This window comes from Motacilla alba, chromosome Z (assembly GCF_015832195.1).
Source record: "Motacilla alba alba isolate MOTALB_02 chromosome Z, Motacilla_alba_V1.0_pri, whole genome shotgun sequence".
Lineage (NCBI taxonomy): Eukaryota > Metazoa > Chordata > Aves > Passeriformes > Motacillidae > Motacilla > Motacilla alba.
In genome coordinates, this window is record NC_052046.1 from 34,309,018 (window position 1) to 34,336,810 (window position 27,793).

At 37.1% G+C, this 27,793-nt stretch overlaps 2 long non-coding RNA genes across 2 annotated transcripts in view; one reads left to right on the forward strand and one right to left on the reverse strand.

Moving 5' to 3' along the window:
* LOC119696153 overlaps positions 1–25,622 on the forward strand; it is a 54,070-nt gene extending 28,448 nt beyond the window's left edge. Inside the window, exons 2-3 of the long non-coding RNA XR_005255505.1 lie at positions 22,273–22,419; positions 25,176–25,622. This is a non-coding gene — a long non-coding RNA (uncharacterized LOC119696153). The remainder of the gene's footprint in view (positions 1–22,272; positions 22,420–25,175) is intronic.
* Positions 15,477–27,180, reverse strand: LOC119696152. Its single transcript, XR_005255504.1, has 3 exons — positions 27,028–27,180; positions 18,310–18,398; positions 15,477–16,005 (listed from the first exon to the last, which is right to left on the reverse strand). It is a non-coding gene; the product is annotated as an uncharacterized LOC119696152 (long non-coding RNA).
* Positions 27,181–27,793: the final 613 nt, after the last annotated feature.

A 27,793-nucleotide genomic window follows, 5' to 3' on the forward strand; every position in this document is an offset into this window, starting at 1 on the left:
TCATTCAAAAACTATCATGAAGTCTAGTACTACTATGAATATACAGTTCTGCCAGTGCTAAATAATCTGTGGTGGAAGCCTGAAAATGAAGTCATGTCTTCTGCCTCTAACTGGATCCTGAAGCCCAACTGCATTATTTATTACTCAGCTTCTTCTTAGGTCAGCATTTAGAGTCTTCTTTCCAGCATTTCCCAAACTCAAGTCTCTCAATATAATATCTTTATTTCCAGCTAAAACTGCCCACATGACCCACAGAAATAAAGTATGTGAACAAAGGTAGAAAACAGGTGCCGTGCTACCTTAGAAACATTTCCCAGAAAGTCTCACTAACTCAAGGTAGTGGGATGGGCTCCGATTAAACAAAATCCTGTCCTCTCACATAGGCTCTGTAAAAACTGTCTAGCTATCAACCAGTCCCACTTTTCTTTTTCTGTCAGGATCTAGGATTTATATCTGCCAAGATAAGCCATTTTAATTTAGCAGAAAAACTTGTTCTTACTCAACCTTTCCAAGGTGAAACAAAGCCGCAGCTTTCTACAGATGTAAACTTATTATTACTATATTCCTGTCACTGTAAAGTAGTGAGACTAATACTATTAAAATAGTTTCAGCTATTGATAGAAAATCAACAATGAAAATCTCTCTTGATTGTTTCTAGGAGATTGATTTTGTGTTTTTCCTGACACTTTAGTAAAAAACAAAAATGTCCTGCAGTGCTGAAACAGAATAGCTTAAGCAACTATAGTTGAATATTTATAAAGAGAATTTTCAAATGAGTAGTGGTAAGTTTTCAACAAAACGTGCTGCTAAGAATTTAATACAGTGAAGGAATATAACAACATAGGCAACTGCTCTGAATTTAAATGCTGAAATAACTAATACAAGCATTAGTATTTCCAGTTAAGAGTTAATGAGTCACCTATTTCCCAAACCAAGATTTTGCAGAATATCTATTAATTTCAAATATGCTGGTATATCTTAAAAGTTTGTAAACATATTCAGTAAAGTCCAAAGAGAGGAAAGAACTGTAAGAATACTGAGTTACTGAATAAATGGAAATGCCTGCAGGTTGCTTGATCACAGTTTTTTGGTCAGAAGAAGATAACCTGGGATTTAGACCGGTTTCATTCGACAGTTATGCTTAAAATACTGGTGTGATATTCCAAGCAATGTATTCTAACCTGAAGTGTATTTCTCAAAGAGGATTAAATAGGAAACATCTATCATTGCAGAGTAGGTTCATTAACAAACTGGCTTACCCTAAGGACTGATTATCCAAAGAAAAAAGATACAGAGGTCAAGGTCATACACTTGAAGGTAAAAAGAATTTCTGTGACAGACTGTGGGCTCATCAGGTTCAAGCATATGAAGAAAAAAAGTATTTATTTAAAAAAGAATGACTACAAGGTACTAATGTAAATTGTTTGTGAAACAAACCAAATGAAAACCTAAAGTATTTCAAAATATATTGTTTTAAAGGAAGTCTTAATCTGCAAATCAATGGCATATCCTTATCTGGAAAACCATTCAGAACCCACATTCCCATAAGATAAGTTTAGACAAAATTAATATGGTCTTCTAGAATGGCCTTGAAAATAATGTTTTCTTGGTGGACAATATATAAGTCTGTCTAACATAAGACTGATAAAAACCAATTGATTTCCTCAACCGAAGATATGGAGGCTGTATTCTGTAAATACACTAAATACAATGTATATCAATCCTCACTGAGGAAGAAGTCTTCTTTGAGCTAAAAAGGAAATAAGTTGGCATAACTTGACCATGAGGAGTTTATGGTGACCTAAAAATTCATATCCAAAGGAACACTCACAAACAAATAACTGAAATAAAAGCAACTATCAAAAAACAATAAATAAAAACAATTAGAGCAATGCTTAAATGAACATGGTTTCCAGCAGTTTCTGGAAATGCAGCCAGCCATCAGGAACTCCCTGTGTGCTGACATAAATTCCCTGGGTTTTCTTCTTTCATCTTCTTTTGTGTTGACCCAAGAAGACATATTCAAGTCGACATATGGTTTTTTTTTTTCCAATTCATCTTGCAAAGTGAATGCTTGCAAAGCGGATATTTGCAGCAGGATAGTAAAATATGCATATGTCTCCATGAAGGGACTGCATGTAGGGCCACAGAGAACTTCAAGCTCTAGATTACTTTTCCTTGATTTATCAGCTCAATGTTTCATTTTTAGTTTGGTGTTCATTTCATTTCAAAGTAAATATGGGTGCCACTACTTTTCAGAACTCTAAGAGACTGGTGTTTCATTATCTCTAATTAGGGAGTTTCTTTACTTTCATGCTTGTTCATAGCTTGTATTTCTGTTAATGGGAATTCTATTTGTGCACTGATTTGAGAACAGAGCTCTCAGATATCATGTAAATCACTTTACGGATGACTGGCCATTGCTGACCAGCTGAGCAAACTGATATTCTCATGCATTACTTGTCAGAAATTGTATTTAGACTAGAAAAAGATATTTTAAGAGTTCCGAAGGGCAGGGTAAGTGGAAAATGAACAATTTAAATTAGGATAGGAGCACCACAAAGGCATTAGTTCAGGTCATCCAAAGAAAATGATCACACTTAGCCCCTCTGAGAACTCTTTGAGCCACACGGCTCATACACCCCAGGTAACACAGGGTGGAATTCACTCCCAAACAGAATTTATCTGCCTCCTGTAGGCTAGCTAATCTTGCTCCATCTCTAACCAAGCAGGAAAAACACAGGAGTAAACCTCCACTGGGAAATATTTGTGCTTTTTTCCAATAACTGGATGACCAGTGCAGGATGTCAATCTTTTAGTCTAAAATCATGATCTGAATCCCACCCAGAGTGTGGGACACTTTAGGAGAAATGTAGGACACTTTGGGGGGGGTCCTTGAGTGCAAATTAGCTCTCTCTTTTGTGGAAATAATCTAGATTCTACTGCAGTAGCCTTACATGCTTTCTCAGTAATAAGCTTCTATGTTCCTTTTTCCAGCCAGAGTAGAAGTAGTCCCACAGCAGGACATAATGTTACTTTCTAATAGAGTTATTATTTTGCTACTTTGCAGATAGGACAGAGCAGCAAATTGAGCAGCAGTTGTAGGAATGCTGTTTAAAAATCCCAAACAAGAAACCTTTAACCTTGTGATCTGACTGCCATAAAAGCCTGTTCATCATCTCAAGCTTGAATACATGCATAAGGCTTATAGTGAAAAGTGAGCCTATAAAATACATGCAGGAAAACAGGAAAACAAACTTTGCTGTCCCAGAATGTGGGAAAGACTAGCAGTCTCATGCACAACTGTTGAAATTATAAAGAGAACCAGTGTCAAGGATGTGGCCAGGATACTGAGGCTGAATTTCCAATTTGATTCTTTGTGCTAAAAGTAATAAATGAGCCATTGCAAAAAAAACAAAAAAACAATAGATGAACAGACAAGGAGAAACATTGCACAGTAATTAAATTTCATTCCTGAAAAGCACAAGAGCTTGTGTATATGATATACAAATTAAATCCTTTTTTGTTCTAATGTGTTGGGCCCTTTTGTTTTGTGATTCTTTTGCTTCTCACACCTTTCTTTTTTGACTATGAGAAAAGTAAAACCAGACAACTTCATTAAATAAGACCATTATAATGAGAGCTCAGATTTCCTAAGTCATTATAAAACTTCCTAAATAAACAGAGTGATCATGTGAAAACAGTTTCAATGGCAATTGACTTTACATCAGAGGTGAAAAAAAAATGGAGATAAAAAGATGCTTGTGATAAAAACATGCCTGACTTCAAAAAAATTGCATTTTGTAGCAGAGTGATGCCTAGTTTTAAACACTTTTCTTCCATTTCCTATACTTGAATGCCTTAATTCCCATCAAAGAGAATCTCGGAGATATGTCTACTTGCAAATATATATATATATACACACACACATATATATGTATACAACATACACATGATGGTTTTGTCTTCTGAATGTGATTCAGGGAGATTTACTTCAATGAGTATGAGTCCTTTTTCTTCTCTTCTTTTCTTTCTTTCAGCCACACAAAGAAATGACGCCCCAGTGAACTTTGTCACCAGGTGGCTTTTGCTTTATTTAGTAGCAACAGCTACAGAGCTGTATTTGGTTGGGTTTTCTCAAATGCTGCACTTGTTAACACTCGTCAAACAGAGAAAAAAATAAAAGGGTACATTTAATTTCTTTCTCAGTGTGAAAGAGATGTGCAAAGGACCAGCATGCTTCTAACTAGGCACTAACAGGTACACTGCAAAACACTTGAAAAATTGGAAAATGAAAGCATTCTAGCTGAAATATAATCCTTTGTGCTTGGTCTCTTCATGCATAATTGTCTATATGCTACTGGGAAGAAGTCATATTACCCAACTGGGATCCATTTACAGTGAGACAACCAAATAACATATGTTTACAAAAATGTAGTGTTTGTTTTTGGAGAAAAGAATGTCATCCCCCTGCTACCAAAGCTGAGTGGTGTGCAAAGTTAGTAAATCTTTTCTCAGTTGCAAAATTAGTGTCAAATTTCTAAGGCCATAAACTACATCAGCATAAGTCACTCTCATTAATTTGATGGGTGAAGAAAGGATTTTCAAACAGCAGGTTTCTCATTTTAGTTTTTATTTTAATAAGCTAAATAATGAGGTGGGGGTAGAGTTGCTTAACCAGGCCAAGGGAAGAAGAAAGCAGAATCATCTTAAAACACCAATCCTGGATTTAATAGCCTACAACAAAACACTAAGCAGGTCAGCTTCATGGTTCAGCAATTCCTAAAAGCCCTGTCTACTTCTCAACAGCTTATCGGCGGCCAGTGTATAAGATCTCCCAATGAGATCTGATTTACAGCACTAAAGGGTTTTGCTGCAAAAATGAAGGGCAAGAACAGCAGAGTTTTCTTGTACATTCTGTCTGTGCACACATATATATTAAGAAAAACCCAAACCCTCAGAAACTAATTTGGCCCTCACGATAAGGATCTCTTGCATTTTTCATTGACATAAACAGGTCACAAAGCCTGGAAAAGCTTAAGCAGAATTCAGCAGCAATCTGGTTTGCTTTTTTCTGGGTCAAAGTCAGAGTTTATCTTGTTAAGCTATCTAATTGAACACAGCCCATGTGATACAACAGGACTAAGTGCATTAAATGAGGAGGCAGTGGGAAGCGGGGAATGCATTTATTTCTGTGTGGTGTTGGAAGGATATGGCTTCCTGGAAATACCTAAATTAGCTTTGAAATGGCTATTTTTTGTGGCTGGGAAAAAAGATGTCCTACTTCCATATGCATTTTCCGTATTTGTAAATATAGAATCCCAAGCTAGTTTTGTATATTGTGATTGTGATATGGAATACAATAAGCAAGCTGAACATATCCAGATTTCCACTTGTCTGTGGTAAATCTGAAATAATTGTATTGTTGCTAGATGAACAATGGCAGATTTGCATTGAGGTACCCAAGATCAAAAGCAGACCCCAAATGTCAAGTGAGTTAAAACCACAAACAGCATGATTTAACACACAGTTGCACAAACCAGGCTGTATGCAGTTCTCAGTAAAATGAATTATATATAATAACACTTATATTTTCCTATAGTTTACTATTGGATTTGCCTTTTTACATAAATGCTTAAGTTATGATAAAAACCAGAGCTATGTCAGTTCTTTTCAGTCTCAGCACATTTGCTATTAGCATAAGAAATGCTGCTTATGGCAGAGGCAGCCGTGCTTGAAATTTCTGAATTAATGGATTTGATTTCCTCTCGAGACAAACCATCAGCCTTGCAGTAATGGAAATAGATATAGTTGGTAAAACAAATAAAAAGCTGGCATGCAGATAAAATGGGTTTCAGTATAAAATAGTAATGTTGTAATTGAAGTGAACAATTACAGGGTTGCTCCTAGGCACAAAAGAAATACCATGAAAATGAAGTAATGTTTCTGTTAAGTATAGACATTTCATGAAACTGTAGAGCTGTAGATGTCATTGTCTGGAAAAGGAAAACTATAGTTATTCTCTTTAGCTGAGATACTCTGATAATATTTTGCTAATTTTAATAATAATTACTAAAGATAAATCTAAATTTTACATGAGTAGAGGGGAAGCAGAGTCGGAGAACAGAGATTTACTATGGGTACAGAGCCAAAAGCCTTGCTTGCCTTTTGAGTGATTTTGGCTATTAGGGGTCAAAAACCTGCAGTAAGAATTTCTGGAGGACAGTGAAAGGGGAAACAATTTTCTGTTGGTAGAAGAAAGCATCCTTTGTCATGGCTGCAACACTGGAAAGCCTGGGCAGAAAGGGAGAAATTCTGGCAACATTTGGTAATCAGCAACTGGAAACTATGAGGTTCCCCTAAGGGAACAGGGAGAAAATTCTCAGCATCAGATCTCTTTACCAAAGACATTTTCTCTAACTGGGTCGCTCTTCTGGCTGGCTTTCAGCTATATACACCACTGGGGAAAAGCAGGGACTTTCAGCATATGAAAGCCTTTCATGTTAAAATGCAAAAGCAAAAGTAATGAAGCAAACCAAAAGCCACCGATGTAAGTGTCACCTCAAATCTGAGAGTGCATTCATTAGCTCCACTGCAACAAAATGCTCTGCTGTGTCCTATATTTCCTCTTGCTTTGTACACATGACAGCAAATGCTCTCATCACAATTGTTTGTAGAGATCTATTAATTAACAAATCACAGTTAATGTCTTGACAGTCAGCAGAGCACAAAGCTCTTCTTGCAGTGGGTAAGCCACAGCAAATTCTGTGCACTCGTCGTGTTTCTGTCACCAGGAATTTGCCTGGACACCCCTGGTGCAGCACATGGCTGATGGCCTCACAGCTGCACCAGAGTATGGCTAATATATTTCATGGCTGTACTGGCTTAGCGGTCCCAGGAGCAAGTTTTTAGGTGTTTTATGTCCCTTGCCTGAGGTGACCATGATGAAGCATGTGGTGCTGGTGGGCCGGCGCTGCTTGGGCTGCAGCCCAACCACTAGGGTCTGGCGGGGACCTTCTGCCGGTCTGGGTCACTCACCAAAGGAGGCAGCTGTGCCTCCTCAAGGAGCCTTTCATGAGGAGACTCTAAGAGTATTTGAGTCTAAGAAATATTTGTTAATATTTCTTATTTACTTATAAAAGCTTCCAGTATCCTGCATGGTGTTTAAAACACACTGGTAAATCTTCTATATGTAAAAGCATTTTCTACTCTAACTACTCTATCAGGCAAGATATAATAGCAGTTTACTTACATATGTCACTCTTTAGTGCTCACACTGAAATTTTACTGCTTTCTTCACATTTTTGCACTTATATAAATATAAAGTGTGTATTTATATATGGGTCATATAAATACACCCACATAGTATGGTAGATTTCTGAATCATCAAGTGTTTCTATTCCATAAGGAGAATTCTTTTGGAACAAATTAATGACAAAAAGACATTGGTTTAAATATATTTAGTGTTTTATTTGGTGTTTTAAAAGGTCTGCTGAAAAGTTTTTAATATGATTATATGCACCACAGAAAACAATATATACTTAATTTGTGAAGGAAATAAATATCTGACATAATGATTTAAATCTTTATTTTTCTCCCTTGACATGGTGGCTGGTGACACTTAAATGTACTTTTTTTTCCCTTTCCTTTTGACAGAGTAATAAAAATCTCATTATCTCTGAATAGGCAGCAATTTCGTTATCTAATCTTTTTACCAAAAGGTTAGTTAATTAATCAGAAACAAATCCTGATTATTATTTCAATAGAATTAGAAAGACAAATCACCAGAGTACGGCTAAATAGGGCAGGCCTGTGGTTTAACCTGCTTCATTTACATCCAAGTACAATGACTGTCAGAAGCTCGCAGTGAGCAAACAGCCCCCAGAACATAAGCCAGCAGATGGTTTTCTCTTGTCGCTAGCCTTTCCTCTCCTCTAATGCCTCTGATCCCATTACCTCACTGAATCTGTTACCAGGGTAACTGTTAAATTGCTGTGAAAGGCATGGTAATAAAGTAACCTGTCACACTGGCAATAAAAGCAGCAGAATTTTCCTGTTCAGTGAACTTTTCAGCTCATCAATACTCACTTTATGGAGAAATTCACCACTACACACAGGTCAGCTGCAGGAATTGTTTGTGAGGTTTTTGAAAAGCAAACCAAAGTTCATGTAAACATGGGAAAGTTATAATTAAAAACTGGATTCAGAAATGCACACACAGCTAATGCTTCACTATTTGCTGTAGAAGGTTAGTAGGAGATTAGAGATATTCAGATTCCTTTTTTTTTAAAGTGTGTTCTATAAATAACCTTTACTACCAGCAGGAAGGCAATTAATCCAAAATCATTTTGATAGTGTTTAAAACCTTAGCCACCATTGCATCAGGTTGCTTACTTTTAGCAGCTGTACTCTGACCTACTTGTTAAAGTGAATTTTTATCACAGAATAATCTAATGCCAGAAGGATTCATTTAGAAGTGTTTTCCGGCATTTGTCTACATTCCATTGTTTTACAGACTTTGAAGCAAACTTGATATCTTTAACAGTTATTTGGCAACATGTGTCTGTTTCCATTAATAAAACTTTACTGAGTGTAATCCTAGAGAGAAAAAATGCATATGGCCACTGTGCCAGTCCCAGCTCAAAAGGCTTCTCCCAGTTTTCTAATGTAACATATCCGGCTGCAACTTTAATCAAAAAAGAGTAGAACAAGATTTCTTTTTTTTTTTCCCTAGCATCACATGGCAAGAGGTTTTTTGATAGGGTACATGCACTGTTGGCCACTGATCAGAGCCCCATTTGAAAATGTCATGTGGAAAAGCCCTCCTGACTTCAATTAGGCTCACAAGAAACTGTAAGAACATGAATGAAAAAGAGAGTGCATATCTAATCCTGGTTATTAGCCTTTTGCAGACTCTACACTTTCAGCTTCATTTGGTAATGCCATTAATTATACAGCTCTAACCTTGGAATATATTGGAGTTTGCTTCTTGAGATAACTTCTCTCTCAGTCTCTTTGTTTGTTTGTTTTGTATTATTATTATTATTATTATTATTATTATTATTATTATTATTATTATTATTTTCTTTTAAACTTTCAGACACATCTTGTTATGAAAAATTGAAAGCATTTCTTTGACTGACAGCAAGCATGAGCCTGCAGTTCATATTTCAGCTGCAGGCTACAGAAGGGATGTGTCTTTAAATAGTAGACACATTATATAGTCCTGAGAGTATGGATTTAAAGGAAAGGTTCTGGCAAATGAATCTTTGCAGAGATTATGTTCAACCTGTAGATAGCCACAATCACAACAATAGTCCTTGTCAGTCTGCTGCTGACAGGCATGGGATGATTTCACACTCCTGAATAAAGCCGCATTCATGACTTTAGCAAAAATTCTCAGAACTCGGGGAGATGTTTGGAGAGGAAAGGACACAATGATAATTCCACTGCATTTAGGAACAATATGAAGTGTGAGGTACTTGCCCAGACTAAGGTTCTTTCAAATTCTGGAAATCTTCAGAGGAAGTTTGTATGAAGAAGAACAAGCCAACTGCACAAAAACCTGCAAATTCAAAGCCTTAAGCAGAGAAACACTTATTAAGCCACATAAAATAAAAGCATTTATGCTGATCTATAACCCAGAATCTAACTGGACTGTTTCTGAGATTTTGAGAACTAAACCTCTCTGGTGTCTGATATGTATAGTGCAGTTATAGATAAATGTCCCCAAATAAACCAAAATCCTTGCCCTTTCGAAGCGACTAGTAGGGGAATCACTGTTCTCATGAGATCATTTTGCAGGTGTCAGAACTCCCAGTAAGATACCATGTGCAAAATCTTCATTTTGTGCTCTTTATTTTTAAATATGTCAGGAAGGGTGATATGAACATAGTTTCAATGAAAAAATTGAGTTTTTAATAGATGTCATTGTTTTAATTTAAAATTTACTTTAAATTGTGTGTGTACTGGATTGTTCATGATTACACTTTGGCAGAATGCAAATATAAATGAGATGTCAACATGGATAAATTCCTTCCTTTGAAAATGTTTATGAATATTCATGAGCAACATTTGTTAGCTCATTTTCCCAGCTCTGGTTCAAATGCACAGAGCAGGGTTTCTGTGCTCTGCATCAGCCTGTATGGAAAAGCCTTTCTGCTGTACAGATTCTCTTGGTGTAAAGAGGCACTGCCTTTGGATGGTGGCTTTCTACTCCAATTTGATTTCGAGATCCCCGTGGCTGCAATTGCATATTCAAAAACAATCAAGAGTTCACACTGAGCTAAATTACAACTGGGTCCATTTATATTCCTGCACCTTGGGCTTGCCTCACTGAAAACTTAAAATTGAAGCATCAGAAATTAAAAATGTTGTCAGAAGAGAATTAAAGGTGCTGTTTTGAAAGAGAAAAAAAGACGAATAATTGTGTCCCTCCTTCCACCAGATGCTATGTCCTTATTATTGTCCTCCTCAATAGCATGTTGTGACTAGACTCGCTGTACAGTGTATAGCCCTTTTCTCCTTGGATTAAGTTCAGCTCTGTGCACTGGAGCATCATGCAGCCTCAGCTCCACACAAATCTCACTCTTTCAGTGTGCTGCACAGCTCTTGCACAAGTTTTGCAAAGGTGTGGATTGCACCTTCCAGCTTTAGTTTCAAATACAAGTGGCAGTAAAAATACCACAGACAGATAGATACACCATGCACTGCTGATAATTTTCCAACCTCCCTGACTAAAGTTAGTTTCTGAATGCCACAGTCAACCATAAAACCTGAAGGGCTAAATTAGCAAAAACAGCCAGGCATTTCCCACTTCTGGTGAGGTCCATACACATGACCAACATTTTTGTATCACTCCTAGCTTTGTGACAAATTAAGGCCTCAGATGCATTAGAACCAAAGTTTTCACCCCATGTCCTCCAATTTTTCTAAGTTTCTTTTGTCTTTTTTTTCCCTGTTTGGACCAGCAATTTTTCCATGCTCCCGTTCTTTCTCTGAACATTTCTCACTGTCTGTCATATCTGCCAGCATTGAAATTCAAGGGAAAAAAAGAGCGTAGAAACAAATGTAAAACATATTGAACTACTCTTTCATTGAATACTTTATAGCGGGCTGAACTTGAGAAACAGATTCACAGAGAAAAAAAGTCCCAACACTGCTGCAGATTTCAATAGAGTTTTATTGATTTGCATCAGCCGAGTAACCAAACTGCAGCTATTTATCCTGATGGAGTGAAAGAATTGGGAAGGACATCTGTCTCTCAGTGTTACCATATGGTTTGTTTGATCTTACCTGTATGTATGATTGATCCTGTGAGCATATATTTAATGCATCTCTCATCCTATGACAGTGGAATAGTGTAAAATTGCATCTTCCTTTGTTTTCTCTTTTAAAATTTTACACTGTGTTCCCTGTATGGTCCTTTTTCCATGTAAAAATTAAAAATTTACAGCTCTTATATCCAACATGGACAATTATGTACAAACATCAATCCTATCACTTACTCTGAAATAAAGCTTTATGATGCAAGCAGTTTTTTGTAGTCCTTCACACTGCCAGAGACCAGAATAGGGATGAGAGGGGGGACAACAAAAGCCCACACCAACCCTGAATTTTTGATGTTGCTGCTGTTTTGTGCTGCGTCTTCAGGCTCCCTGAAGAAACAAGATGCATCAAGCGGTGCCTAAAACATGTTCTCTTCAAACATTGGGAATGATTATTTCAGCAAGTTTTAGCTTTCAGCAGCAACATATGTAGCAGCAGCTGTGCAGTAATGCTTTGAGATTTTGGGTACTTTGGAACACATAAGAAAACTGTGACTTGCATGTAAAGACAGGAAAATTTTTTTTCCTCGTTCAAAATTGTGCTGAGACTTCAGAAGCTTAAAGGACTAAGAAAGTACCTTACTTCACCCACTTGGATCCAGTGATCTCCCCTCCAAGAATTTTAATAGATTATATATATGAAAATATGAAAAAAATTGACCAATAAAAATCTTCTACTATTTTAACTAACTGGTTTGTATCAAAATTTCACACCAAACAAAAGTGTCTTTGATCCCCAGCTAGCCTCTTTTCCTCACCAGGTCTTTCATTCATGTTTTTTTTCTATTATTTTTCTTTCTATATGCTACCAACAGAAAATCCATGGGCACAGCCTCAAGATCAAAGATGAAGTTTAATCTTCAGATTGTGCTGCTTATGCTCATAAACCACTCAAGCCCCAATCCTGCTGTCTGTGACAGTGACAGAATCCTTGATTCAATTATAGGTTGAAGTCAATGGGGAACATGCTTTAATCTGTGTAAAAACAAAGGGATAAAACAGAAATATGTACCATTCTAAGGATGATACTTTATTACACTGAGACATCAGTCAGTGTTGCAATAAAGCAGGCTGGGTTTGGAAAATGGATGAGATTAAATTGTCTGCTGGGCTATGGCTGCCTCTCACATACAGACTGGTGCGTGTACTGCTCTATTTCTCTGTCATTTATCTCGCTCACAAAGACTCTGATCCACTACATGTTGTGTGATAGCACAAATTTCATGACATGAAGGATTCCCAGAATTATCAAGAATTAGACCATTATTCTAAATATGATAGGATTTTTCAAATACTATTAGGAAATCAGAAATTATTCCGAGGTGTAATTCCATTGAAATAATCAACATTTTTGCTCTAGCATTAGTATGCTCACATGTCAGGGTGTCTGGAATCCATTTCCACATTTGCCTGTGCCTTTTTAACACTCAGTGTTGAGTGCCTCTTACAAGGTAAATTTAACAGAAAGGTAACTTTACAGAGAGCTGGCTGGGCTGTAGTGATGACAGCCTTCCACCATGTTAAAGTAAAATTCCTTTATGAGTATTGCTGACATTCCCCAAGCTCCATTATTGTTATTCCAGTTTCAGAAAACACTTTAATACATGCTTTATTTCAAGACACATGTTTCAAATATCGTGAGATTTTGGCATTTGCTTAAGTACTTTCACAATTTGATTAGTTAAACAGTGAGGGAGTGACAGCCATGAAGAGAAAGAACAATTTTGGAACTAACAGTCCTTCCATGTATAAATTCTTAAGTTTTAGCCCACCCATCTCACTCCTTCCTTTTTTCCACTTTCCACCCCTCCAATTGTGGTACTCTGAGTGACAGCATTTGGGTGATGGCAAATGCAGGAACAGCAGAAGTAGACAGAAGACTCCCTGTGCTCTTGCTTCAGCCAGTGTCTGCCTCTGCCCCCTCCATTACTGAGTGCAGCACATTGGCCTGTTAAACACGGATTTTTTGTGTTAAAAGAGCTTGTCTCTTTTTTTTTTTTTCACCAGAAAAAGGTATATTTGCATTGTTGAGACTTCTTTTTTTTTTAAGATATGTATTCCATTGTATCAAGTGATGCTTAATAACTTGACATTACTGTGTGGCACAATGAAAAGCAGAACAACTTCTTTTGGGAAGGAGAGTGAAAAGTCTTGGCATGATGTGAGAGCAAACAGCAGCTCATTCCGTGCTCACACCACCAATAAACCACCAGTAAACCATCTTTCAATTATCCCAATAGTTTTAACATACTTCCACAAAAAAAAAATATTTGATATCTAGTGTGATTAAGCTTCTTAGCTTGCACTTTAATAAATCTGTGTCTTCTTCCTGTCATTTTCTTTGAATAGAAGTTATATATTACAAAAAAAAAATTGTTACAGATTGATTTAAAATATACAGGAATGAGTTAGCAGGAAAGAAATAAGGAATATCCCCTGAATAACAATGTTTTATTCAGCAAAAATGACCTTTCAGAGGCTGCACTTGCCAAGAAGATCCTGAACTTCTCTCAAGTTACAGACATTTCACACACCAGGGGAAGGCTGTACTGAAAAGTATGTGAAAAAACAAATAATTTACTTCTCACTGGTGTAGTTAGAGAAAGTTGAGAGGGCTTCCTTTACAGTGAGTGCCATTTAAAAGCCAGCATTTGTCAACAGATCCCACACAGTTGTTTCCTGCAATGCTCTGGTGCTTCAGAAGCTGCTCAGTGACAGGTCTTGGCTAATACTGACTTTTAAGAGGCAACCAGTATAATTACAGCATTCATGGAAGTGAGAGATGAACAGTGTGGACTGAAAAGGAGCCAGGTATCACATTGTGTGGGCAGGGGCCATGCCTGGCTTCCCACACCACGCTGCCAGTTCCACTTGCCCCAGAGCAGCAGAGTGCCTGCTATCCCCATCCTGCACTGCTCCCAAGCTGGAGCTAAGCTGTCAATTTTTTTTTCCCCCAAACTTCACAGTGGATTTTATAATGAGATGGTTTTGAAAGAATGAGAGGTCACCAAGCATCTTTGCACGCCTAACATGAAAGTGAAAGTCATTTAATCTGCTGTCTTTCTGTTCACATTTTTCTGTGACATCAAGAGGATGGAGGCTCACAAAGATGGCATGTGTCTGGTGGATGTAAGCCAGGCTATGTATGTCTTAAAGTAACTCATTTTTCAATAGCATCCATTTGCCAGATATATTCTCTTCTTATGATGAGGATGTAATTCACTATACAAACTGAAGTTCACATACAAACTAAAATTCATTTTGTCATATGAGCTAACATTTTATTAGCATTAATTTTAAAAATTGCATTTAAATGAGTCCTATTTCATATGCAAAGTTCTTGATGCCAGATTTAATGTTATTCATGCATTAGTGTTATCCTTGTCTGTTCGTCATATGTTGTGAATGTCTCTATGGTCCATAGGATAATGAAGAATACTGATTTGTTGATGAAGAGTATCTTCCATGCTAAGGGACTTAATTAAAGCTATAAGATGAATTTTAGCACTTCATTCTTTCACCACATTGTGAATGTAGTCCGTTGTCATATTAATGTTCGAAATGTGAGTAGTTGTACATCTGAATAGTTTCATTGAAATCAATGGGCCTAACTCATATGAGTAAGGTCTTAAAAAGCTGGAATATATTTTTACTCATACTGAGACCATGTCTTCCTTGTTCATTGTTTCTTAACTCGTACTATTAATCTGCTGGTACCATCACTCAGTTTCACTGAAGAGTATCCAAAGCAAGAATCAGTTTCTGTAATTTTTGGGGACTCACAGCAGTCACTTCAATGTAAATAGTAAAAGTCATCTGAAATAAAAACAATTCTCTGAGATGTAAACTCACTGTTTCATATATAAGTAATTATTTTTCTGGCAGTACAGAAAATGAAAACTGAAATATTTATGGCTCCTCATACCACTGATTTCAGTGTACTCCTACTTGCCTTACTGCATGGTACACCTTCCCACATTTAACAAGCCAAGTGTGAGTAAGAAAGCAGTACTTACACAGGTGTAGGGGTTTATGAGTAACCAGCACAGGTTTCCTTTCTGCACAGATTCCATTGTTCATTCTTATTTGGCAGCCTTTGACAGCCAGTTGTCAGGTGAAAGGAGCAGGACTGTGTTCTAAAAGCTCTGTTTTCCCTGATTCATCCAAATGTTGCCTGAAGTACAATTTTGCCCCATGGATCTATGTTCCAAGGGTACATTACACATATAAAACATGTGCTGACCTGTTTGTCTGTGCCATGTGTTTCCTCTGCATAAAGGCACATATGATCAAGAAGGTTTGAGTCATAATTATCAGATGGGTGCTGTCATCAGACCATTATGTTAATTTATATGAATATAATACAGCCAAGCACAGCCAACAGAGAATTCCCCTGCGTAGTCAAAGGCAGCACAACAGGCGGTGTGCCACCACCTCTGAGACCATTAACAGTAAAGGTGGAAATATAGGCATCATATTGCCCAATTAATCTAAGCACCATCCTTCTAAAACTTATTTTGTAGGATTCTTTTTTTCTAAAAGGAAAAAGAAAGTTTCCACAATCGTCTCTTTCTTCTCAATTTCAGTTCTGAAAGTCATTGGACAGAGTAGCAGCAAAATTATATCTTATACTTGTGCAGTCTGCTTCTCCTGGTGAAATATACCTTTGTCTCCTTTCCTGGGCCAAAAAAAAAAAAAAAAAAAAAAAGAAAATAAGATGAGAGAAATAGCTGACATAAAGAGATAGGATAAGACATAGTTCTACCCAGTTTCCTTTTCAGGTAAGATTATGAAAAATGGGATTGATTAGGTAAATATACATGCAGATATTTTATTGTTGCCTTGTACTTTCAGTACTATAATAATATTTTGACTTTATTATTGTATTTTATGACATAATTATTATTCAAATTTGTAAATTTAAAAATATCACTGTACAACTCCCCACTGTAAATAAACAAAATATCTATTTGTATGTTCCTGCAACATATCAGGGCAATTTATTAGGGTATAAGACTAAAATTAGGGAAAATGAAGGATAGATTAAAAATAATCACCCTAAAAATCATTGGGAAAAAAAGCCCAGAGTGTAGACAAGAAAGAGAGGGAATTTAGGACTAGGAGATTTTATAGACACTTTTAAGCTTTGTTTAAAATGGTCACTCTGGCAGCATGTCTGAATATTCTGCTATTTTTTGACAAAGAGCTTAAAATTAATCCCATGGTAACTGAATTTGATCTCTTTGGAAAGTTCCAAGAGCAAAGCTACTGTTGAGCAGACCTGTGTCTCCCTCCACATCTTGCTGCCCTGGGAAAATGATAATAATAAAGAAACACTTCTCGTAGCACCAATACAGCAATCATGCTGGGTCATGAAACTAATTATGTTTTGTGATGGTGGAAATTCTCCATTTCTGTGTGAAGGGGCACTGCTGCATGATAGATGAATGTTGGAAAGGCAGTACATTGTGCTCTTTCATCTCTGTCACTGCATATTTATTCTAACTGCTCCTAAATTATTCATTTTCTTTAAGCAATCAATATTAATAATCTGATTTGCTCCTTGGCATTTTTAGTCACACTTCTGTTTAACTGACTGTAAATAAAGGTCACTTGGAGGCTTCCTGCTGCTGTTCTGAAGGTCCTTGCCTAATTAATTCCCAACACTTTTTTTTCCCTGTGACTCTGATTAGCAGTTGCAATCAAGTTCAGCAATTAGCTGCCTCCTTGCACAGTGATTTGCTCACTCTGCCTCCCTGCTACATTTGGTCTCTACTACACAAAGGCAAATGGAGTAATTTAAATGTATTTGTTTTGTGTTCCATGACCATGCAGAACAGGTCAGATTTGTCACTGCTTGCACATAACCTTTGCCCACCTACATCATACCTCCTAATCATCCATGGTGCCCCATAAGACATCATAAACATAATGAACAGCCTCACCAACAACCCACTTGTGTTACGCCTAATCTCAGACTTGTGAATCAGCAAACAGCACATTAAATAATTCTTGCTTATTTAAGAACACCTACAGTTTAACTTACATAAAATTACTTTTTAAAAAGGGGGTTGCTTCTTATTTAATGGTTTTACTTCAGTCTGCTTGGGGCCATGGACAAGCCCCACATTTAAACACCTTTGGATGCCAGCTTCCAGGTCACAGGAAGACACAGATCTTGTGTTAAAGCTTGAGAAATAATAACCTCAATGAACTCTTTTCATCCTTTCATTCAGAACCATAGAAAAGTTGCGGAAAACATCAGGACTAATTTAATTAATAAGTTAGACTCTAGTAAGAAGGGATGTCTAATTAGTAGTTGAAAGTGCCAGGAGGACAATCTTCTCCAGGAGACTCCTCTTCAGCAATTCTGCCTTTGAAAAGCAAGAAGCAAGAGACAAAGAGTAAAAATAAACATTACATAAATATCATAGGCATTCTTCACAGGCTTTTCAGTGTTCTCCTTCTTATTACTGCACCCTGGGTAACAACTTCCAAGCAATAGTGTTTAATGAAGAATTTCTGCAAAGAAAATACTTTCTTTTCCCCCAAGTTTGTTTATAAGTTCATTGATTTAAATTATTCTAATTCTGACTCCATATGGAGAGTTGTTTCCATTTCCAGAATGGTTTCCACTGTCTGAGCAGAAAACTAAGATGTATGCGCAAGAGAAATCCTTCTATAGGTGAAGTTTGTCTCAATGTGTTTACACATCCAATGAATCTATAGACAGATTTTAAAATGGTGTAAGAACTGTACCCATGAGAAAGATTGGCATGTCAATCCACAATGTTTCTGTTAGTATTATTATTTTTTATGCATCCCTGTCCTTGACAAGTAAGGCAACAGTAGGACTGAATAATACCACCAGAATGAAATGAATATTTCTGAATACATCTTTAAGACATAGTGAGACTGTAAGGAAGAAAATTATAGGTATAAATTCTCACATATGGGCATAAGGATTTAAATTTTCACCTACCTTTCACAACTCACTCCAAAAAATGTCAACATATTTCATTTTTGAGTTCTTGGAACTTAGGGGAGTTTGTATTGGTGGATTTGAGTGCCCTGAAAAAGAAATTGATCAGAACTTAATCTGGTTACTCTTTACTTACAATTTACTAAGTATATAAAAGCAGTTATTTAAATCACAGTCCATTTCTACTGCTAACACCTATAGAAGCTCTCTTCTGACAGCAGCAAGCCAAAGCATGCGTGCCTTAAAAAAGCAAATGTTCTTTCTCCTTTCTGTTCTGGCAAGTGTGTTCACTTAATCTCACAGGAGATCTGTCAGCTTTCCCCAACTCCAAAAGCAATTCTTTAGCACTTATTGAAAAGTGCTGTAAGCGAAAGGCAGCAAAGCTGACTGGTGTTTGCACGCAGAGACAGGCAACCAGAGCCCTGAGTCACTCTGTCTCTCCAGTGTGTGCTGCACAAGATCAGGGCTAGAAGCAACAGTTAAATCGTTCTTGGACTTACTACTTAATGAACATAAATACACAAATTATGCCATTTGTTGGAATGATGATATTGCCGTGAATCATTATATAAAACATACGGTGCTTTGAAATATAGGCATGTAAACATAGCGGAGCACTTGTATGGGTGTAAAACTCACACACTCAAAACAGATCACTCATTTCTACGGTGGCAACTTTCCATGTTTGGTCTCATCCCAAAATTGAGCACTTGGAACAATTAAAAAAATTTATTTTCAGTTATTTGAGATTTATGACAATGAAAACTATTAGTTTGAATAAAAATCCAAACCTAACCCACAAAAAAACCAAACAGAAACCCCAGCCAATAAACTAACCAACCAAATAAAAAACCATAAAAAAGTAAAACAAAAAAAAACTCCAAAACCTTTTCTAAGAAAATAAATTGCAGAATTTAATCAATTTTCTTTGCCTAAGAAAATATGAGAGGAACCAAAGCTGCAGTTATAATTTTGCAAATGTGCAAATGTTTGGTTTGACCGTCTGTGAGTTTTTGTTCAGTAAAATGCATGTGATGTACGTGTCTTTCTTTCACCACTCTTCCCTGCAGTCACTCTGAAGTTACATGAGCAAAGAACATCACAAGCAGGTTTTGCTTGTTCAGCATCTGTTGCACAAAATCACATATCATTTCTGTTTTCTCTATAGGACATAAAGTATCCATCAGACTTGGAGCAAAGCATTCACGTTAGAGAAACATGCTGTCTCTGTAACCTTGGAAAACAGATTTAGCTCCTCACATTTGTGTAATAGTGTTTATAATTAGTCATTGGGGAGGTATTATTTATGAAAGCTTTCCTGAATGTAATGCTTTGCAAACATCTAAAGGATTAAATAGGTATTTGTTGCCTTGTGCTTGGAAGAACAAAGCAAGCTGTATGGGAAGAACTGTTTCCCTTCTGTCCCAGGTTTTGCTTCCTTCCTCTGAGCTCAGTATGCACAGCATTGGCTGAGGCTGAGGAAGCAGAGGAAAAGCAAAAGTGATGGGTGGTCTATACCATATCCTTTCTTCATAAATATAGCAGTTATTTGGGAGGATGCTCACTGACATGACATTTGAAACCTTTACTCTTTTTTGGGAGTTCACTTCCCACCGAAACATGAATTAACCCACAGGTTTATTCTCTCTGTGCCTCAAGGACAACTTTAGACTATTTAGTGTGAATTTTTCCAGAACATATTCCACAACAGAACATTTTACCTGTCACCTAATATCATGTGAAATTTATGGAACAGGTAGTGCAAGAGCAGCAATCTACGTGCATCTGGTAAATATTTGTCCTTTCTGTTAATTTTTTGAAGCAGTTGATTTTTGCCCTCCATTTGAAGCAGTGACAGTTCTGCGATATTTTGTATATAAGGCATGTTTGGAAAGACAGGCCTTAAATATTGTATTTGATGAGGTGCTGTCTCCTAACATATCAAGTAAATCTAATGATGGTGAACAGTAATTACCATTGCTTAACTGAAGCAGCATTACCTCAAATCTATCTGGCAATAAAAATAGGGTAGTGCTGATTGAGGGGTATTTTTAACATGGCTGATATTTAAATAAATAAGTTACAAAGTGGAGATGAAAGAGGTTTGTTGTTGTTTTTGTTTAAAAGGTTCAAGATTGTTTTGTTCTGGTAGTGTTGAACAAGAAGAGTTCATGGACTGCCCTGACACCTACCTTGAAAAAGAAATGAATGACATTATTTGTAAATTGAAAAGATTCAAAGTCCATGTATATCTTATGTATCCCCTACAATATTCTCTTTCTCTCATATATATATTTTTTCCTGAATGAATAAAAAAAGCTTCAAGATCTTAAATGACAAAAAACTTATGTTCACACAGTATTGAATTTACATGGTGAGCTACTCAAATGTCAACAAATGCCAAAGCTAAGGAGAAACCCACAACTAAAAGACTGTTGTCCTCTCTGTGTGCGTGTTATAATATTCTTCAGTTACACCATCACATAGAACAATGTAAGTTATATAGGAAAATAGAATATGAATGTTCTTCCTACCCTGAAGTATGACTAATATTTGGATAAGTCAAGAAAAATTAAACTTTCTCTTTAATAAAAAAGAAATACAGAAAAAAATCCCCAAGGACAAGGAGGCTCATTCCCATGAGAGAACATTGATGGTTGTGGCCTAATATTTTTGATTCTACTTTTTTTACTGATGAATTAATGGTAGCTGTGTGCAAATTTTGCAATTTTTTGCATCCTTGTTATTTCTGTACAAGAAAGAGTATACATTAATACATTGTCTTCAATTCCTATGTCCCATGTTGAAGAAGTTGTCAGAACTGCACTGGATATATGCAAACCTGCAAATTTGAGGATCACAAAGAAATGTCTTTGAAGACATTTCTGAAGAGGAATACAGGAAAGATATCTAATGGGTTCTTCTCCCTTCCTACAAAATCCTGAAAGTTTTACAAAGTTTCAATGAGGAACAATAACAGATTATTCTCTTACTTTTACGGATGGCGTTGTAACCTAGAGTCATTGTCCAGGGTGGAAGAGACATCTTAAGCCTTCACAGTTTAAAATACTTGAAAGATAGTCCACACAAAACCTTGTTTTTTCCCAACCCCACTGACATTAGCATTAGGATGAAGTGGTATTTGAGCAGATATTCAAAACAATGAAAAGAAAATAAACACTATATATTGCTTCTGCTAATGTAAATGCAGGAAAAAATATATTTAACGTTGTGAATCTAATTTAAATGAAGTAAAATCAAATAAAGTGGGAGAAAGGATTTTAGGAATGGCAGGAAGTAAAGGTAGCAGGTATCAAGAGAACTGTATAATGATATTCTGTGAAAGAATATTTTGGAACTGGTGCAATATAACAGTGATGAAAAACATATTTGTGAGCACCATTAAACCTTTCATAAATGATCCTACAGCACCAGAGCACTCTAACATATTGTGTGAAGATTAGTGCTAAAGTTATAGCAATATGGTTTCTCCCAGAGAACACAGGAAATTAATTCTGTTCATAACAGTTCAATGGCTATACTAAGATCTCTCTGGTTCACTGATTTTGAAATAATGCAGAAAGTTCAGACTCACAGAATCACAGAATAACAGAGTTGCAGAATGACAGAGTTACAGAAATTCTGAGTTGGAATTAGCTCTGGAGAGCTAATTCTCATGCTCGAATGGAGCACCAGGAGCTGGTTGCTCAAGATTATTTCCAGACAGCTGTTGAATATCTTCAAGGATGAAAACTCCACCTTCCCCACTTCCCTGCCAGTGCTCAGTCATATTCACACTGGCTATTGTTGATATTCCGCAGTCTCCTGTGTTTCAGTTTGTGCCCATTGTCTCTGGTTCTGTCACTGAGCACAACTGGAAAGAGCCTGTCTCTGTTCTCTTGGCATCCTCCCTTTGAGTATGTAAATACTTTGATGAGATTCCTCTGAACTTCTTGTTCTCAGGTTGAACACTCACAGGACTCCTAGCCTTTCCTCCTAGGAAAGAGGCTTCTGTCCTTTCATCACCTTGGTGGCCTTCCACTTGGCTCTCTCCAGAAGCTCCATGTGTCTCTTGTACTGAGGAGCCCAGAACTGGACACAGCATTCCAGGTGAGACCTCACTGGGGCTGAGCAGAGGGACAAGATCACCTTCCTCGATCTGCTGGCAATGCTCTTTTGAATGTACCCCAGGATACCTTTCACTTTGGCAACAGGTCTGCTCTACTGTTCCACATGGTGTCCACCAGGACCCCCTGGACCATTTTCTGCAAAGCTGAGTGTCCCCCTACATACATACACTGGCTTCTAGGGTTTCTCACCTCCAGGTCCAGGTCTTGCATTTTGCCTTGTTGAATGAGCTTCACCAGGGATCTGTTGGCTCATCCTCTCAGCACTTTAAAGCTGCTTGGATGGCAGCACAGCCCTGTGGTATATCAGCCTCTCCTCCTGTCAGGTGTCAGTCAGTTTTATTATTATTTAGTTGGAAACAGTTTGTCTCTCAGTTGAATTTTTAACGGACAAAGTGCAGTGTGATTACTGCATATGAAATTATCAGGAGATGTGTAGCAGTGGAGATAACCCAACATACATTATTGAAACCCTCCCATTGTTCCCTCACAGGGAGTATGTACACAGGTCTGTTTGAATCCAGTCCTATCCAGGTTCAGGTAGCATTAGATCCTAAAGCATTTTAGTCACTCAAAAGTATACCACAGTTCTCAGAGGAGATACAATAATGCTGAGAGCACATAATCTGTGACATAGGGTCAGGTGTAGACAGTTGTAGGAAATATATCCATGTGCAAGCAACTCCCTGATATAATATTAAAGGGACAGATGAGAGACGGGAAATCTCAGCTGAAGGTCTGTTTTGGTCTTCACATCCCACTGCTGTTGACTCTTATTTCTCTGTGGTATGTTAAATGTGCAGGCAGCTGGGATTATCCTTCTGACCCAGCTCTCCCTTCCTAGTGTTTTCATGAAATGCATGTTTATCAGACCCCAGCAAATTCCACTCTCAGGAATGCAAGGACAAAGAATAATCCCTGAAGGCTCATGACAAAGCAAAGCAAATGAAATGAACAGCTAGCAGGAGAGACGGTTAAAATGATTAAAAAATAAATGCATGCTTTAGAAGTGAACCAAGAACAAGCAGTCATGAATCAGTGTGGAAGAAAGGACATTTGAGTTTGAATGCTCTACACAACATTAGATACCATTTCCATACATGACAGAAACATCATAAGGAATCCTAGAATGAAAACATAAGAATGCTTGAGTAAAATTCCATAGCGAGGACATATTCAAAAACAAACAAAATGTTAATAATGGAAATGTTGCTAGACATCCGTGATTTTTGATGATAACTTTACAAATCCAGGAAATGCACATGGCACAATACGTTGTTTCTCCTGCTCAGTCTCAATTACTTCCCTCTGTTTGTCAATATTCAAATCAATATCCATGTCAATATTCAATCAAGATCCAACTTCAGTGATGGAGTCTAAGAAGGGAACATCAACTTGAAGACCGTGGAGAAAAATTGCATAGCTACAAAAGCAGATAATCTGTAAATGACAAATAAACCCCAAAAGACTTCCCACTTTACCCTCAGTAGTGAGAATGAAGGTGTTCTCTAAACACAGTATTTAATCTATTCTTTATGCATTAATCTTACAAGAGATCACAAAAATCTCTTTCAACTTTTTACAGTGGTATCCCACCTAACAGACATATATGGCTATCTCTAAATATTTGATACATGATTTCTAAAGAGACATTAATATACATAATTTGGAAATAATTTATTCAAAGATACTTATGTTGCTTTTGTTTAAAGCTTTTTAGTCAGTTGACAAATATTTTTGATTCTTTTTTCAATCCTTGATATTATGTTGACTATCATAAAAATTTTCCACTTTAATTTGACTATGACAATAGCTAAAGATGAAGTTTTCCCAGTCACTAGCCACATAGACTGCTGGTAGAACCCTCAAGACCATCTCTAAGGTCTTGTGGTAAAGCCTGTTTGGTCTTCACCAGAAAGGTTTTTCTCATTTTCCTGAATATTTTAAATATTACATAAAAGGATTTTCACTCAGTTCTTATGCTCGATCAGGCGTTCCTTGCTATTACATCTGTAAAAGTACTTAAAAAAAAATCAATCTTTGTTTCATGAATCAAGTTTTTAACATGTGGCATCTCTGAAGATATAGGTATTAATAACCAGGCATCTGGGACACCAGTGATTTTTGGCTATTAAAGCTTTTTTTGTAGCTAGTACACTTTATAATGAATAAGTATTTTCCTCTTTGTGGCATAGATAGCCTAGTTCTTTAGCATGGGGATTTTAGAGACAGAAATGGTAAAGTACTTTTCTTTCTACTCCTGTGAAGGAAATAACATTTTAAAAGCAGATGAGGTGTGAAGTTCTGTTCCAGTGCTCTATATCCACTCTTGGCTTTCATCTACATAGGCAGTTTGGATTGTGTGAAAATATATAAACCCCATTGTGACAAGTGAGAACTACTGCAAGTGCTTTTTAACTTAAATATTTAACTTAAAACATGCAAATTCTGCTAAAGGCAATCTGTATGAAGGGGGAAGAATATTCAGGGAAGTTCAAACTTGAAGATGTAGGAAAAAAATTGAAAAAGTGGGCATTCCAACATGTTTAACTACTGCAGCCCATGTTCCTGTTTCAGAGACATCTGTAGAAAGTTGGAAGAGAAGGTCAAACGCCCAGATATTTTTTTTTCATAATTTTAGCTTTTATAATGCTCGAAGTTTGTTATAGTGTGCAAAAACCTTTTATATTCAGTTTTGTCTTCTTTTTATTGAGCAGATAATGGTGCTGTCTCCCTCAGGTGTCTACATGGAAAATGTTGGAGGTCCTCCAATCCACTCACAGCTCCTGATTTTCATCCATCCCATTCATGCTAATTTCAACCCCACAATTACAAGTCATCAATCAACTTTGCTGTCTTCATGTGCCTCATCTCTCCTGATTAATGGGAGGAGCCATTCTCCTGACCATTTCTGGGACTCTTCTCACAGAATATCTGCTCCAAAGCTTTGTGATTCTTGGGAAAAACAGTAATGACTTAACAGTTAATTGATAACTGTAGAAGGTGCCAAAGGCTCATGCAATCTCTTTTGTCCTACTGATTCCTGTCTTTCTATCTGTAACCCTCTAAGTGCTCATTCCTCAACTCAAATTTATGTGCCTTCTGAAACATCCAAGAATAAACAGCATTTCTCATTCTGCACTTTATTTTCATTCTGTGGACCCAGTTCACACTTCACTTTTCATTTTTTATTTCACTGACCACATGAATACTCTTAAATCTATTCTTTAATCTCTTAAAATACATAGAAAAAATTTTGATTTTTTTCTTTCAGTCTGAGCCCAAGGTGGGGGGGGGGGGGGGGGGGGGGGGTGGGTAATCTAGGGTACCTCCAAAAAAGGCAGTAAGGGTTTTATTGTCTTTCTGACTGTATTTATCCTGTCTGAAAGTCTTCTTACCAAATTTTTCACTCTCTACTTTTAATTTATATATCTAAATTTTGCCTTCCAAATTGAGATCCCTCAAATTTCACAGCTTTTCTGTGCTTTGTCTCCCTCTGTCATTTCCTAGTAATTTATTGAGCCTGTTCAGCATCACATTCTTCATTCCTTCAGGCCTGTTTCATACTCCAGCTCTCTTCCTTTTCAAATAGTTTTGCCTCTTATTCTCCTTGTGAAACTGCAATTAGCTAGTTACATTTATGGTTTTAGATTTTGGTTCTTAGTCTCTTTTTAGTTTAATATCTAGAAAGGAAAATGAAGAAAATAGATGACCATCCTGCATACCTCACTTTTTTGATAAAATTGATATCTTCATAATCACATAAATAGACACAGATGGTTATAAAGTTAATTACAAGCACAGAGCTATTTTAAAACTATTCTTAACTGTGGTGAAATTCATAGTAATTTTCTCCACTTATTAAAATACTGAGAGAAATACAGGTTATTTTCACTAATAAGCCTGTGAATAACCAGAAATTTAACTCTGTTTCCGTATTTTATCCTCTTCTGTTGGTCACTCTAAAACAACTCAAATGAAGGGTGGTCATTTAGACAGACTTCAGTTCCAATGTTGGAAAAAAATTGCTACACCGACTTAGATATAGTGATACCTAGACTTTATCTTAATAGCCATTATTATGGCTCAGATTATTCTATTTAAAACCCTGCTAGTACAAACCTTCTGCCTGTCCTAAGGGCTTGGTAGAAAAAAAAAAAAAAAAAAAAAAAAAAAAAAAAAAAAAAAAAAAAAAAAAGGGGAAAAAAAAAAAGATGTCAAGGCATTTATCTAAAAGGAGATGTGTTTTTTAGCCATTCCTTTTATGGGATCGCATAGCAAATTCTCAGGCTTGTATAAATACACCAACAGGCTACCGCACTGCTTGATGCCAGAATATATTAGTTGTTCAAGTTCACATAGCCTGCAAAAATACAGGAAGCAGCTCCAATGCCAACAGAATGGGAAGCCCAGCTCCCTGCTTCCTCAGCCCAGCTGGGCCACATAGGCAGAGGTCACCCTCTCCCCGGTGGGAGCAGAGGAGACCCCAGGCTGCAGAGGGGAACCAACAGAAGTAGGCAGTAGCTCTAGCAAAAGGGCAGAAGGAAGGGAAATTGTGGGAAGGGAAAGATCTGAAGCCTACAAAACTTACAGCGAGCTGTTGGAGCAGGTTCACGAGCACTACTGTGGATCTGTTCAAATGCCTGGTCACTTGGATGAGCGCTTGGACAATCTGGATAGCTCTCAAAGCTTTGACTACTGATCTGAGCTATGTCTGTTGACTTTTCTCCACTGCCTCTGTCTGTGCTGTGGAGAGCAAGGCTTGGCAGGGGATGAACTGACAGCAGAGCAGGCTAGCTCTGGCCTTCACATTAACACATCCTGTGCTTTGGCATCACACAGCATTCCTAGAGTGGGAGTTTTGGGAAGAGACACTTTGTGCTGCTTGCCAGATGGGACTCAGAGGGTTTCAAAAAAAGCGTGAAAAACCACATGCAAATAAACACAGTGGTAAAAAAAATGTGAATGAGGGAATTTGTTTGGGTTGAGAAATCCCCTTCTTCCTGCTTCTTCCTCTGACTTTTCTAATTAATAATCATATCTTTTATTAAAAAATAAAGGCAGAAAGAGGTCTCTGAAAACATGTGTTTGCACAAAAAGGCAAAATTTGAGGTTTTAGCTCAAACACAATAGACAGGAAACACAACTTGGCCACTTCACAAAAGAAACACCCCCAAGATGAAGCCTACAGAGCCTGTGGTTTTACTAGTGGGAATTATTTGGCAAAAGAGTGTATGAAATAATATGTTTCACTTTCCAGGACTGGTAGATGGAATTAACTGGATACTAAGTTCAACTGTGACCAGGCTAGACTGGGATTCTTCCCAATACCTCCCTGTCAGTGTATTCTATTTTAA